Here is a 13,535-nt window from a genome sequence, read left to right as displayed (position 1 = left end):
TAATCACAATATTAGGAGTGTGAGTGAGTTGGGTTCAACGCCGTATACGTATACGCAAGTGTGACCCCAGCGGGACTGAGGCCCGACCCCTGTAGTTTATATTTTGCCAGTGTTTGGTGCGACATCGGACACCGTTAGTTTCCTGGCCTAATAGCTCTCGGTGCGTATTTCACATACGGTCAACTGGATTTGAGCCTATAGTCGGGGATCAGCCGACTTATGCCATGCCTCACACCCGACCTGTCCACACCGACCTCGATCTACCGAACGTCGACAGAGGCACGTGAACAAACGCGGAGAATCGAAATCGGGTGTTCGCCACGATCGGGGGAACGCTCTTAGAGCTCAGTCACACATTCAGGATTTTTACTGCCGTCCTTGATAGGACCATTCCCGTTCAAAAGTTGTCAAAATTCTGATCAAGATCCTGTGATTCGTGGCGTCCCGATTCGGCCGTTTCCTGTCAAATTCGTCCCGATTCTCAGTCCGAATCTGATCCGATTTGTATCTTCCGCATGGAAAAAACCCGACCGAATCTGTCCCGACAGCATCCCGTTTCTCCCGAATGCGATTCGACAGAGATCAGACAGTAACGGACATTCGGCAAGATCTGGTAGCAATCTGGACTCAATCGACAAGAAACGGCAATGATCTCAAACGGGAGCTATAATCGGCACCGTGTGAACCTGGCCTTTTTACAAGGTTACTTAACCCCTCTTAGGACTACCTATCAGTCAGGGCCCACTGGCACAAAGCCATCTTAGCGCTAAGATGTTAACTCCCATACTTTAACATAGACTTAGCGCTAAGATAGCCGTGTGGAACGGTCGCCCAGATCATAATCGTTATTACTTAGGATTCGAACCTACAAATAGTTTAACCTTTCAGCAAAGGGAGACAAGTCTGTATATCTACCATCTGGTGCCTCTTCTACTGGGCCACCCGTGCATCACATCAACCCATAATTGTCTCAGTATGATTTTCTTATGGCTATTGTAAGGTGGCCTATAAACTCACATTTAGTCTCTGAAATCTTATATTACACAATATCCTTCTTGACTCTAAAAATAAAAAAAATCCCTATGCTGATTTCAGAATAGAGCTAGGTAGAGCTGGCTATTCGTTTGGCTGGCGTTTCTAGCTTATTTTTTTTTCATAAAATAAATATATTCAATGGTAATTGTGCAGGACTAGGTGGCCTACTTTCGACGTTGAAAGACAAGTTTACAACCAAAGGCATGACACGAAGAATGATTCACAGCCCCACGTAGAGCATTACGTGTTGTGGTATTGTTGACAGAAATCGTCAACCATACCAGCACAGGAATACAGGAGTGGTACTGTTAGCTGAAATAGTCAAACTTACCTGTATGTTTCAACCCAGGACAGACTATTTACAGACCGCCGTCATATAGGTGGAATATTGCTTACTAGGCGTTAAACAAACGCTCAATCAATTCAAGCCAGGATGTGGACCTCGGCGTCTGTATTTTAAGTCTTAGCGATAATCAGTATATGGTAAGATTACATGTCTGGGTGTTGATACCACACTACAGCTGTCGCCGTAGCCACATGCATTTCGTGATCGGGATGAGGACGCGCCAGTGTTTTAACATTTATACAAACGTCCACATCTGTCTGTATTGGTCTAACGTCCGGGAACGTCGATCTACCTCATCGTGGTTTAACGCCTATCTACGGCATCAACAGTGTCAAACGAAAACGAAAACGGCTATCTACGACGTCAGTCAAAAGCGTCAGGGTACAAGGCCGTCCACGACGTTAGTGTACAATATCAGGGTACAGCGGCTTGGTAACTCGTGGACAGCGCAGCTTAGACTAACATCTAGTCTCTAAAATGAACATATTGTACAGAAAAAAATAGTTGTTAAATTATGATTACAAAATATAATAAAAAGGAGCCCAGAGACTTTCTTCATTTTCAGACTGCAGTAACCTAGACTTGCCAAACACGGGCTGTTTTAGATATATTTGTTTCAGTGAGTGAGTGAGTGAGTACGGTTTTATGCCGCTTTTAGCAATATTCCAGCAATATCACGGCAGAAATGGGCTTCACACATTGAACCCATGTCGGGAATGGAACCCGGGTCTTCGGCGTGACGAGCGAAGGCTTTAACCACTAGGCTACCCGACCGTCCCTAATTGTTTCAGGGTCTGTATGACAGACTAAGTAAAGCGCAGCTGTGATGGTCTCTTTTATCCGAAAACACCAGGGGCGGGCTATGCGGCATGGTGGTGGAGAACTGCCAAAACTCTCGAATGCTGGACGGACCATCTGGCCAACCCAAACAACCAGCTGGAGCCAATTGACCACTGGCCTACTGCTGCTGCCATAGTAATTAAACTCATCAGCCCCGAGGGGGGCATTACTTCAGCAGCTCTCAAGGGACAAATTTTGGCCTTTCAAGACAAACAGCGGAACCGTCAGTTCAAGGATTCCGAGATAGCCATTGTCAATAGAAAACTAGGTTGAATCCGTTTTAAGCCGAACCACGATCATTGAGTGCGTGAGAGGTTTGTTTGTTTGTTGTTGTCACTCAGCAATATTACACCTATATGACGGCGGTATGGACAGAATCGCGTCTGGACCAGACAATCCATTGATTGACAACATGAGCATCGATCTACGCAAATTGGGATGCGATGACATGCATCAACCTCGTCAGCGAGCCTGACCACCAGATCCCGTTAGTCGCCTCTTACGACAAGCATGGGTTGCTGAAGACCTATTTTCTACCCGGATCTTCAGGGGTCCGTGAGAAGTTTGAACAGTGCTGCAGACTTTGTAGCTGGTGTGGAATTATAAAGATTCAAAGTCGTGTCGGTGAAAGGTCCAACAATTGACACAAGCAAGAGGTCTCACATGATTTATCGAGGTGGCGAAATAGAACCCAAGGCCCCGTTCCACATTTTTTTAAATTGGCTTTTCTCATGGTAATCACATTTGCTTCCTTATTATATTGTTTACTTTGAACATAATCCCACCTTGTGTAAACACGTATTTAATCATCCAACGAATGTGAATGAGGAGGAAGCGGATAGAGTACAGATATTCACCTGATGAAGGGGCAAGATGTATCTCTGGAACGTTGGGGCAAAGAGTGAGTGAGTGAGTATGGTTTGTTACGCCGCTTTTAGCAATATTCCAGCAATATCACGGCGGGGGGACACCAGAAATGGGCTTTACACATTGTACCCATGTCGGGAATCGAACCCGGGTCTTCAGCGTGACGAGCGAACGCTTTAACCACTAGGCTACCCGACCGCCCCCGTCGGGGCAAAGAAGTTAATAAGAAGGAAATGACAAAGAAGATAAAAGAAGTTGTTATCCATAAAAAAGGGTCATGTATTCATGTTCTTCCAACTTCTAAATGCCTATCAAAGACTGTATGGAGAAGGGTGGTATTTACAGGGCCACACTTTCCAAACACGTGGATATTAATGATAAGTGGACACATGAGAAAGGTCAGTCAATATTGACCAACAGTCACCCCACCTCACTTGTTTATTCTGACATGAAGTACATTTATCTTCGGAGCGGGGACCAAGCAAGGGGGTCTCACATGTTGACATATCTCCATCACACTTACTGACTAATTCACAACTAATCACTACTCGCATCAAACGAAGGCTCGTCTTTGTCAAATGTAAAGAGCTTGGGTCGAAGTTGTTGTGATATGAAGGCACTATAGATGGAGGAAATGTAAGACAAGGTCACATGTCCCTTAAAAAGGGTCCATGATGCTGACCTCATCTACACCGCCACGATGCTGACCTCTTCTACACCACCTTGATACTGACCTCATCTACACCACCACGATGCTGACCTCATCTACACCGCCATGATGCTGACCTCATCTACACCGCCATGATGCTGACCTCATCTACACCACCACGATACTGACCTCATCTACACCGCCATGATACTGACCTCATCTACACCACCATGATGCTGACCTCATCTACACCGCAATGATACTGACCTCATCTACACCACCATGATACTGACCTCATCTACACCACCACGATGCTGACCTCATCTACACCGCCATGATGCTGACCTCATCTACACCGCCATGATGCTGACCTCATCTACACCACCACGATACTGACCTCATCTACACCGCCATGATACTGACCTCATCTACACCACCATGATGCTGACCTCATCTACACCGCAATGATACTGACCTCATCTACACGACCATGATGCTGACCTCATCTACACCACCACGATGCTGGCCTCATCAACACCACCACGATGCTGGCCTCATCTACACCACCACGACGCTGACCTCTTCTACACCGCCACGATACTGACCTCATCTACACCGCCATGATACTGACCTCATCAACCGCGCCATGATACTGACCTCATCAACCGCGCCATGGTACTGACTTCATCTATACCACCATGATACTGACCCCATCTACACCGCCATGATACTGACCTCATCTACACCGCCATGATACTGACCTCATCTACACCACCATGATACTGACCTCATCTACACCGCCATGATACTGACCTCATCTACACCACCATGATACTGACCTCATCTACACCACCATGATACTGACCTCATCTACACCGCCATGATACTGACCTCATCTACACCGCCATGATACTGACCTCATCTACACCACCATGATACTGACCTCATCTACACCACCATGATACTGACCTCATCTACACCACCATGATACTGACCTCATCTACACCACCATGATGCTGACCTCATCGACACCGCCATGACACTGACCTCATCGACACAACCATGACACAGACCTCGCCCACCCTGCAATGACACTGACCTCGTCTACACCACCACGACATCACCTCAGTCACCCCAGCTTAATAATAGCCAGCGTTAGGTAAGTATCCCCTTATTTCTCCCACACATCTGGCACCCTCTCATGAAGATAAGGAGATAAACCTAAACACGGTCACCATTAACGTGGCATACTGACAACGCCGAGTTGAAACTGTTATTCAGATAAGTCACATATACAACTCAAAAGAAGAAAAAGAACACGTGCCCTGACAGAATAACTATGGTCATATGAAAAGATCGGATGTTCGTTCACTTATTCGAGTAGTATATAACGTTTGGATCGTTTCATAATCATCATCATCATCATCATCATCATTTTAATCATATTAATCATCCTAATTGTTGTTCTGTTACCATTACAGTGGCATACTGACAACGACGTGCCGTTGACTGTCTGATTTACATAAATCATAACGATTGAATCGTTTTATCATCATTATAATTACCTTAATCATCATTTTCATCATAATTGTTCTTATTATTGTGTCGCCATTTACAAAGCATACTGACGTCATGTTTAAGTCGTTGAACACCAATTATAATTATTTTAACCATCATTATTATAATTGTGTAATTGATATTTCCATTCCGAAATATCCTCTTCGATATTGTTACCTAGCGACTAGGATCAGTAACAGCACAGAGCAGGAATACTTGTCCACGTTCACCAGGTCTACCTATCACTACAGATGAGCCAGATCTGCACGCCATCTATCACACTCTTGACATTCTAACTGTAGCAGAAACACACTTCATACTTGAAGAACTATCATATCAGTTCACAATAGGAGTTATAGTTCAAAATAAATGAAAAATGGCGTTAAATATTGACGACGTCATGTGCTGCGAACACAACGTCTCTTCATCTATTATTAAGTTTGACTTTCGATTCAATTCGTGTCAAAAAATATTTCAGTCAGAAGTGATGCATGTCTCAGACGTTTACCACTTTGATGAAACCCACGAGCACGAGTTGGTGCTGACAAACCTTAAAACATCAAGGAGAATCTGGGATTCAAACCAACGATCATAGGCGTCTGTCACGCCAAAGGGGCGCAACTCTACACGGCGCCCAAAACGACTGGGCCACCCGTGGCCCCCAACACCACTTTGAACTGCACTTCAAAGAAGCAAAATCACAATAGTAGCTCACGACCAAAGCACACGGCAACATGACTCTGCGTGTAAATTGAACGTCCATTGATCCCCGGATCCGTTGATTGTGGAAATAATCAAGATGATGATGATGATGGTGTTGGTTGGGGCGGCCTTGATTTCTCGCTCCTTGATTATTGAAATACAATTTTGAACATTGTCAAACCCTGGATGAAACGTACACTGGCATGACCCCTTTCCACACAATCTCTGCATACAGGCCTATTCTACATTGCAAAGTTTCATGGTATGAGAACATTCACAATACATCAATCAACATACAGAAGGCTTTATAAGTGTAAATGGCTCAATTTGGTGTAATGGATACATTATTTGGTGACATTAACATACCTAACCTATGGAATGTCGGGAAAAGATGGTATTTTTGTGGAATATATTAGCCTTAGTTGTTAGTAAACATTTAGAAGAAGATGAAGAAAATGATATTTATCTTGAATAATATTTTGATTACAAACTTAATACAATCTGTGATGTTTTAATTCCTTTTATATCGCCCAGTCGTAATTCGCAGTTGGTAGGAACACCATCTCAAGTAAGCACGTGCAATTGATTTACAAATGGATACTTGTTGCAAATAGAGTTCTATGCCCAAATATATTTTGAACGATGAATATATAATTGATTTTGAAATTACAGATACATGCCAATTTTCCTGATATGAAGACTTTAATCGTAGAATAAATTCAGACACGAATTTAATATTACTTATTAGTTTATGTGTTTAATTGTTGATGCCCATTTGATCTTGCCATTATGAGTGATTGAGTGAGTGAGTGTGGTTTTACGCCGCTTTTGGCAATATTCCAGCAATATCACGGCGGGGGACACCACAAATGGGCTTCACACATTGTACCCATGCCGGGATTCGAACCCGGGTCTTCGGCGTGACGATCGAAAGCTTTAACCACCAGGCTACCCGACCGCTTCTCTGCCTTTATGAACATCTAATAGCAACAATTTATAAGAGTTCCTTGACCATCTAGCATGTTGATCACCTGGCAAGAACCATGGTCAACACAGGAAGTGTCACGTACCATGACCACGGGCCACACGCACTGTGAATGCCACGTGACACAACTTAGAACACCAGTCACAAACAAAAACGGAATAGGTCAACGTTAATCTGTTTAAATGGTTAGAGGTTGCTGCTGCGACTTTAAACTTTTTCGCAAGTTGATTTTTATTTCTACAAATGTCAAAGGCTTAAAAGAAGCGATATGAAGAAATCCTTTTCTGGAGAAAAAAAATCAACTCTTGAGATCTGGATGTTGTCATTTGGGCACATAACAGGCGCTGAAATTTGAATCCGTAGACAATGCTTGTGATAGTTTTTAGTCCGAGACAAACATGCATAGGATTGTCACTGAAACTGTCATCATTCGTTTTATTTATGAAGAGGGAGAGAAGCGGAGTGCAAGAAAATGTCAGATTTCAGGAAGGGAAGCATTCGTCATCACTCGCGACATTCCGGCAATTTCCGAGGCTATCCGAGTGGCCTTTTTTCTGAGCAAACGACACGTGGTGACATGGATAAAAGAATGAACTGTTTCTTCTAGTGAAATACGTCGCCCCTTAGTGCTCTAAGTGGTAGATTTTCAAAGACAGGTGCCCAGTCGTAAATAGAGAACATGGCAGCTTAACGTAAACCAACATACATCACATCAGGTCAAGACTAAAGGATTAAACAACTGTGTCTCTAAAACTAGACAGATCTAACAAGATAAACGGTGACACATTAAAATCAGAACTTGTACAGAATAATAAACCTCCTAAACGGCTAGGTTTGTATATACAGCTAAGGAATGGCTAGACAGAAGCCAAAATATCAATAAAGGTTAGTCGGTTAAGATTCTTTTTTTCGTTAGAAACGCTTTTTTGTTAACCATAAAGATCCCTGCACTCATTAGAAATGCAGAACTTCGTAACGAAATATTCGCGTGATTTACTGAACTGACGAGTGGTAAAGTCGGGGATACCCATAACAGTGAAATTTACAACCCTGTCAGCAATAATGTCAATCTGCATGTCAAGTTTCGTGACATATTATACAACTCTACACGTCACACTGAACAAACAGGTTCACTTCAGTACATCACAGTGTAACGCTCGACATGTCACATCTCACACTGACGTGGCGATATCAGTGCATGCATGCATTCAACAGCTCTCTCTCTCTCTCTCGCGTCTTCCAGTAGGATTGACGCTCATGTTGCGCACCCGTGAAGAGCCGGGTTTGAATTCGTCTTCAGCAACCCATGCTTGTCGTAAGAGGCGACTAACGGGATCGTTTGGCTAGGTTGATGCATATCGTCTTATCCCAATTGCGTAGATCGATGCTCATGATACCAATCACTGGATTGTCTGGTCAAGACCCGATTATTTACAGACCGCCGTCATATAGGTTTATATAGGTTAATCGACCAACAAATATAAAAATCATGTTGCGTCACGTCTACCATTAGGATTGAGTATCATGATGCGCCACGTCTGACATCAGGATTGATCCACATGATGCGCCACGTCTAACATCAGGATTGACCCACATGATGCGCCACGTCTAACATCAGGATTGACCCACATGATGCGCCACGTCTAACATCAGGATTGACCCACATGATGCGCCACGTCTAACATCAGGATTGACCCACATGATGCGTCACGTCTACCATTAGGATTGAGTATCATGATGCGCCACGTCTGACATCAGGATTGATCCACATGATGCGCCACGTCTAACATCAGGATTGACCCACATGATGCGCCACGTCTAACATCAGGATTGACCCACATGATGCGCCACGTCTAACATCAGGATTGACCCACATGATGCGCCACGTCTAACATCAGGATTGACCCACATGATGCGTCACGTCTACCATTAGGATTGACCCACATGATGCGCCACGTCTAACATCAGGATTGATCCACATGATGCGCCACGTCTACCATTAGGATTGACTATCATGATGCGCCACGTCTGACATCAGGATTGACCCACATGATGCGCCACGTCTACCATCAGGATTGACCCACATGATGCGCCACGTCTACCATTAGGATTGACCAACATGATGCGCCACGTCTAATATCAGGATTGATCCACATGATGCGCCACGTCTAACATCAGGATTGACCCACATGATGCGCCACGTCTAACATCAGGATTGACCCACATGATGCGCCACGTCTACCATTAGGATTGATTATCATGATGCGCCACGTCTAACATCAGAATTGACCCCACATGATGCGCCACGTCTCAGGATTGAGTCCTTGTTTGCGTGTCGAAAGAATCTGTTCAGTTAATACTAACAGCGGAATTTATTTAATATTATTTGCTGTTAGACTAACACCTGTTGTCCGAGTTTAACCAGTAACGCCCCTGTTTTGATACACAACGCAAACATGAGCACGCGTATCATTAATGTTATGCCAATAGTGAACCATGAAATTAGTGCCAACACGTTTTTACCTCACTTAACTGCGAGTTCCCTCAAACAGTGTTGGCCAGTATGTGTGGCGTGCTCCCATGTAGATACATCGCCAACAAACATATCGCACATCCACATTGCTTAAATATTAAATCCGATTTATTGCCAGCCATGGTTACGGGCATTGATTAGATTAATTACTGCCCGTTGTCAGGTGTACATTTCTAAATGTGTTCATGAATGTTGTGATGTGCCTTGGACTCACCAAACATCACTTTCTATTAATTACGAAATATGATAGACCAATAACGTGATTTTATTGATGCGACTCCCTCCGCCCTCGACAGAGTATGCGCCCATTAAGTAATAGAACTAAAGATCGTTGGAAGCCGCTCGATACAGTCTACAGTAGTCCGATCCGTCAGGTCGGTTACCTGTCATGCTCGGAAAGCAATGGTGTGGTGTGTGTTCTAACATAAAAATATAAACATGCAACTACCGGAAGAGTCTGAGTGGGTGAGTTGGGCTTATCGCCGCTTTTAACATTATTACAGTTATATCACGGCGTGTAAGCTTAATGTGGGAGGAAAGCCCGAAGTGATCGTGGGTTCGAATCCCAGTTCGCCCCGATTATGTTTCTAGGTTTGTCAGCACCATACCCGTGTTCGTGGGTTTCACCAAAATGTTAAACGTCCGAGACATGCATCACTTTGGGCTCTCCTCCCGCATTAAGCACACCGTGGTAAAACTGGAATGCTGTTCAAACGAGGTTAATGTCAACCCAACTTACTCACATACATACATTTTGGGAAATGGGGTGTCCTGATTAACGAGGGTTCACTGTAAGTGTTTCCTTACCGTTGGTCAAAAGACAATCTGAGTCGTAAATTCACGTTTCGAAAAAATCCATTTGTGAATGAACACTTCTTTCGGTTGACTCAGCTTGACCTGGAATTCCTGGGCTTCGGTCCTGCCCAACACTGAAGTACATGTTACATGTGGTTACATGCCTCTGTTGATTCGGCAGTGAATGGGTACCCGATAGGATGAGATGGTAATGTGATTGTTAACCTTCCAGCGCTTAACAGACAAGCTGTGCTGTATACTCCCACGGTAGCTGAGAATAAAATTCGGACTAATGCCGATTTTATAGTGCAAGCCCACTGAGATACCATGCCGCATTTTAACATGAATACCAATCCGACCAGTCCTTGTTTTAGCTCCTTAATGCTGAGCACCAAGCATGGTAACTAACAACAAGTACCATCTTTTAACGTCTTTTGGTATGATGCGGTCGGGGATCGAACCCCGACCTTCGGTTCTCGGGCCGGACGCTCTACCACTAGACCACCGAGGTGCCCATCTAAGTCGGGTGGTTCTGATTAACGAATTACTATCAATAGAGTATTGATATTTGAATACATACATGCAGACGCTTCTAACAGTGGTCGCTCCAACGGTGTCCGGGCTACCGAGGTTAAACTATATAATGTTCCATTTGGTAACGTCTACATTTGCAATCATAATATATCATATACTGTATACGTCCACAGCTATGTCACAGCTTCGTGGATATATCAACGCATGTTTAAACACACCCGCCTCAATACAAACCACAAAATTGGAACAGTACATCCACTTCCCTTTATCAATTCAATATGACCATCTGATTAATAAGACATATGCTTTGATTCGTCACGCAATTATCCAATATGTCAGGCACGATATGAACTCTTTATGCAAATAACGGTTCGCCACTCATCAGTCAGTTTAATTAGAAGATGGGATGGACACATTCTTAAAGTGATGCATTTGCCGTCAGCTTCGTAAAGTGTTTGGTTTTTGCGTTCGCTCTCCAGAAAATGCGGCTCAAGTACACATGCACTGTATTCCGCGAGATCAGCTGATATACTCGACTGTGCAACACACACGTCAGGGGGTACGCTCAACGAACGGGGATATGCTACCAGTTGGATGAAAGCAGTGAATTTACCTTGAATCAATATTTGTTAAGTGTGTTGACTACCTTTCACGTAACGGAGAATAAAACTACTTAAAGTGGCATCGTGTCACGTGCCGTCAGGATCCAGTCCAGTCTCACAAAACGATATAAATCCTAGGTCAGATTCATAATCAGCCGGTGGACAGGCGAAAATATTCCAATAAACAAAAACATCAGCCTCGGGCCTACTGACCGCTTGTTTTACGTTGTCATAACCCAGGCAGGGTCATGGCCAACAATGATGGAGACGAACCCGACCTTTGTGTTACAAGTGACCACACTACTTATACGGCAAGCCATAGCCTGGTAATGCTATACATCTATTTCTACAATCTTGGACAAAGCTGCAATAAATTTCTCATGACATTCATACGCCAGTCTAAAGCGAATTAAATATTGATACCGAATGCATTGACACACGCGTCATCCGATACAAAGAAATGACTGTCATATATTGTCAGAATCGACTGTCATATATTGTCAAAATATAGGCACCGTAAGATTTATGAGACATAATATGGCAAACTATAGTTTAATCAATATCAGCATTAAATTTTTCGATATCGTTTGCACTTTTTTCAGAGCTAGACTCGACGAGCTGTGTTGACTGAGATAGGGTGCCTGTCATTCCCCTTTGCATATGGATTTCAACGAGTTGCGCCGTAATTCTCTCTGTTCTGTAAGCCGCTATATTAAGCCACCATGGCAAGTCCCTTGAACACCCAAAGGAATGCAAGTTTTTCTTTCACACTTCAGTGGTCACTGGCTGGGATTACTGCACTGAATGGCGTCCGCGCGCCCAGACAAATCAACATACCTGTCCTAACGTACGAAAGTCATCGTTGCTATGAAAGTGCAGCGTGATACATATATGATTCGTGTCTAATTTTCAAAGAAATTAACAAATATGGCATTTTGTTACCTGGGTAAGGCTGAAATCCGTCTCACTGTAGCGAACACATCACTTCAATGACACACCTGTTCAGGTAGATTCACGTTTATGTATATCCGACCAGGAGGTTAGGTGGCTGTGAAGTCGCTTCGTTCAAATAAACCTGACTTACATCTCTCGAATCTGGAGAAACGCTACACACAACCATGAATACACCTGTCTTCTTGCTGCTTGTATATTTCAACGCATGGGCAGTTCGCACATGCGCAGTGACGCGCACCTGTCGGAACGTGTGTTGTGAGTCCGTTCGTTCTCTAGGCGAGGCAAACGAGAGTTATTTATAGTTCATTATAATGAAACCGCGAATTCGCCTGGTCTTCTAATCGGCGTGAGACACAAGCAGGCAGCTCCAACTACTGACGAAGGCTGACGTCTGCTGAGACTTGTGAGAGGGGGGGTGGGGGGGTGGGGAGGGCATGTGACAGTGTGGGAATGTCAGAGGACGACCAGATTGAACCAAGGTCACGTTGAGGTTCGGGGCTGGGTGTGGGACTGCCCCGATCCGCTTGGTGGAAACATTTACTGTGTAGGTGAAGCCGGGCTCAGACCATGGATGGTGAGGTGATATAGGGTCCATAACGCCGCGTTCAACACGATTGCACTCATAGTGCGTGCGTGCGTGCGTGCGTGCGTGCGTGTGTGTTTCTGCTTGTGATCGTCCAGACTAATACCGAAGTTATAATGCTAGCCCACTAAGATACCATGCTGCAGTTTAATATGAATACCCCACCCAGTCCCAGTATATCAGCCCCTTTATGCCGAGCTCCAGGCAGGGTAACACCAATTACCATCTTTGAACGTCTTTTGGTATGATGCGGCCGGGGATCGAACCCCACTAGACGCTCCACTAGACCACGGTAGCATGGATGGAGTGAGTGAGTGAGTGAGTATTGCCTTTAGCATGTTCCAGCAATATCATGGCGGGGGACACCAGAAATGGGCTTCACACATTGTACTCATGTCGGGAATCGAACCCGGGTCTTCGGCGTGACGAGCCCACGCTTCAACCACAAGGCTACCCGACCGCCCCTGCATGGATGGACATAAGAGTGGTATGAAATTAGTTTTTGACAACTGGATACGGATGGCTAAGCGTGGGAACTGATTGATGAAAGAGG

At 44.4% G+C, this 13,535-nt stretch overlaps 1 protein-coding gene across 2 annotated transcripts in view; it reads right to left on the bottom strand.

The window, feature by feature from the left end:
• Positions 1–13,535, bottom strand: part of LOC124133952 — a 130,725-nt gene that overhangs the window by 77,521 nt on the left and 39,669 nt on the right. Inside the window, exon 1 of one of the 2 annotated variants that reach the window (XM_046498556.2) lies at positions 12,388–12,653. The exons of the other annotated variant lie outside the window; for it this stretch is intronic. The gene's annotated coding sequence lies outside the window, so the exon portion shown is untranslated. Of the gene's footprint in view, positions 1–12,387; positions 12,654–13,535 lie in introns of those variants that run through there. 2 annotated transcript variants of the gene reach the window in all.

The sequence above is a fragment of the Haliotis rufescens genome, unplaced genomic scaffold, assembly GCF_023055435.1.
Source record: "Haliotis rufescens isolate VD_foot unplaced genomic scaffold, xgHalRufe1.0.p SCAF_17, whole genome shotgun sequence".
Classification (NCBI taxonomy): Eukaryota; Metazoa; Mollusca; class Gastropoda; order Lepetellida; family Haliotidae; genus Haliotis; species Haliotis rufescens.
Note: the sequence above shows the minus strand (reverse complement) of the source record. Positions and strands in the feature narration are given on the sequence as shown.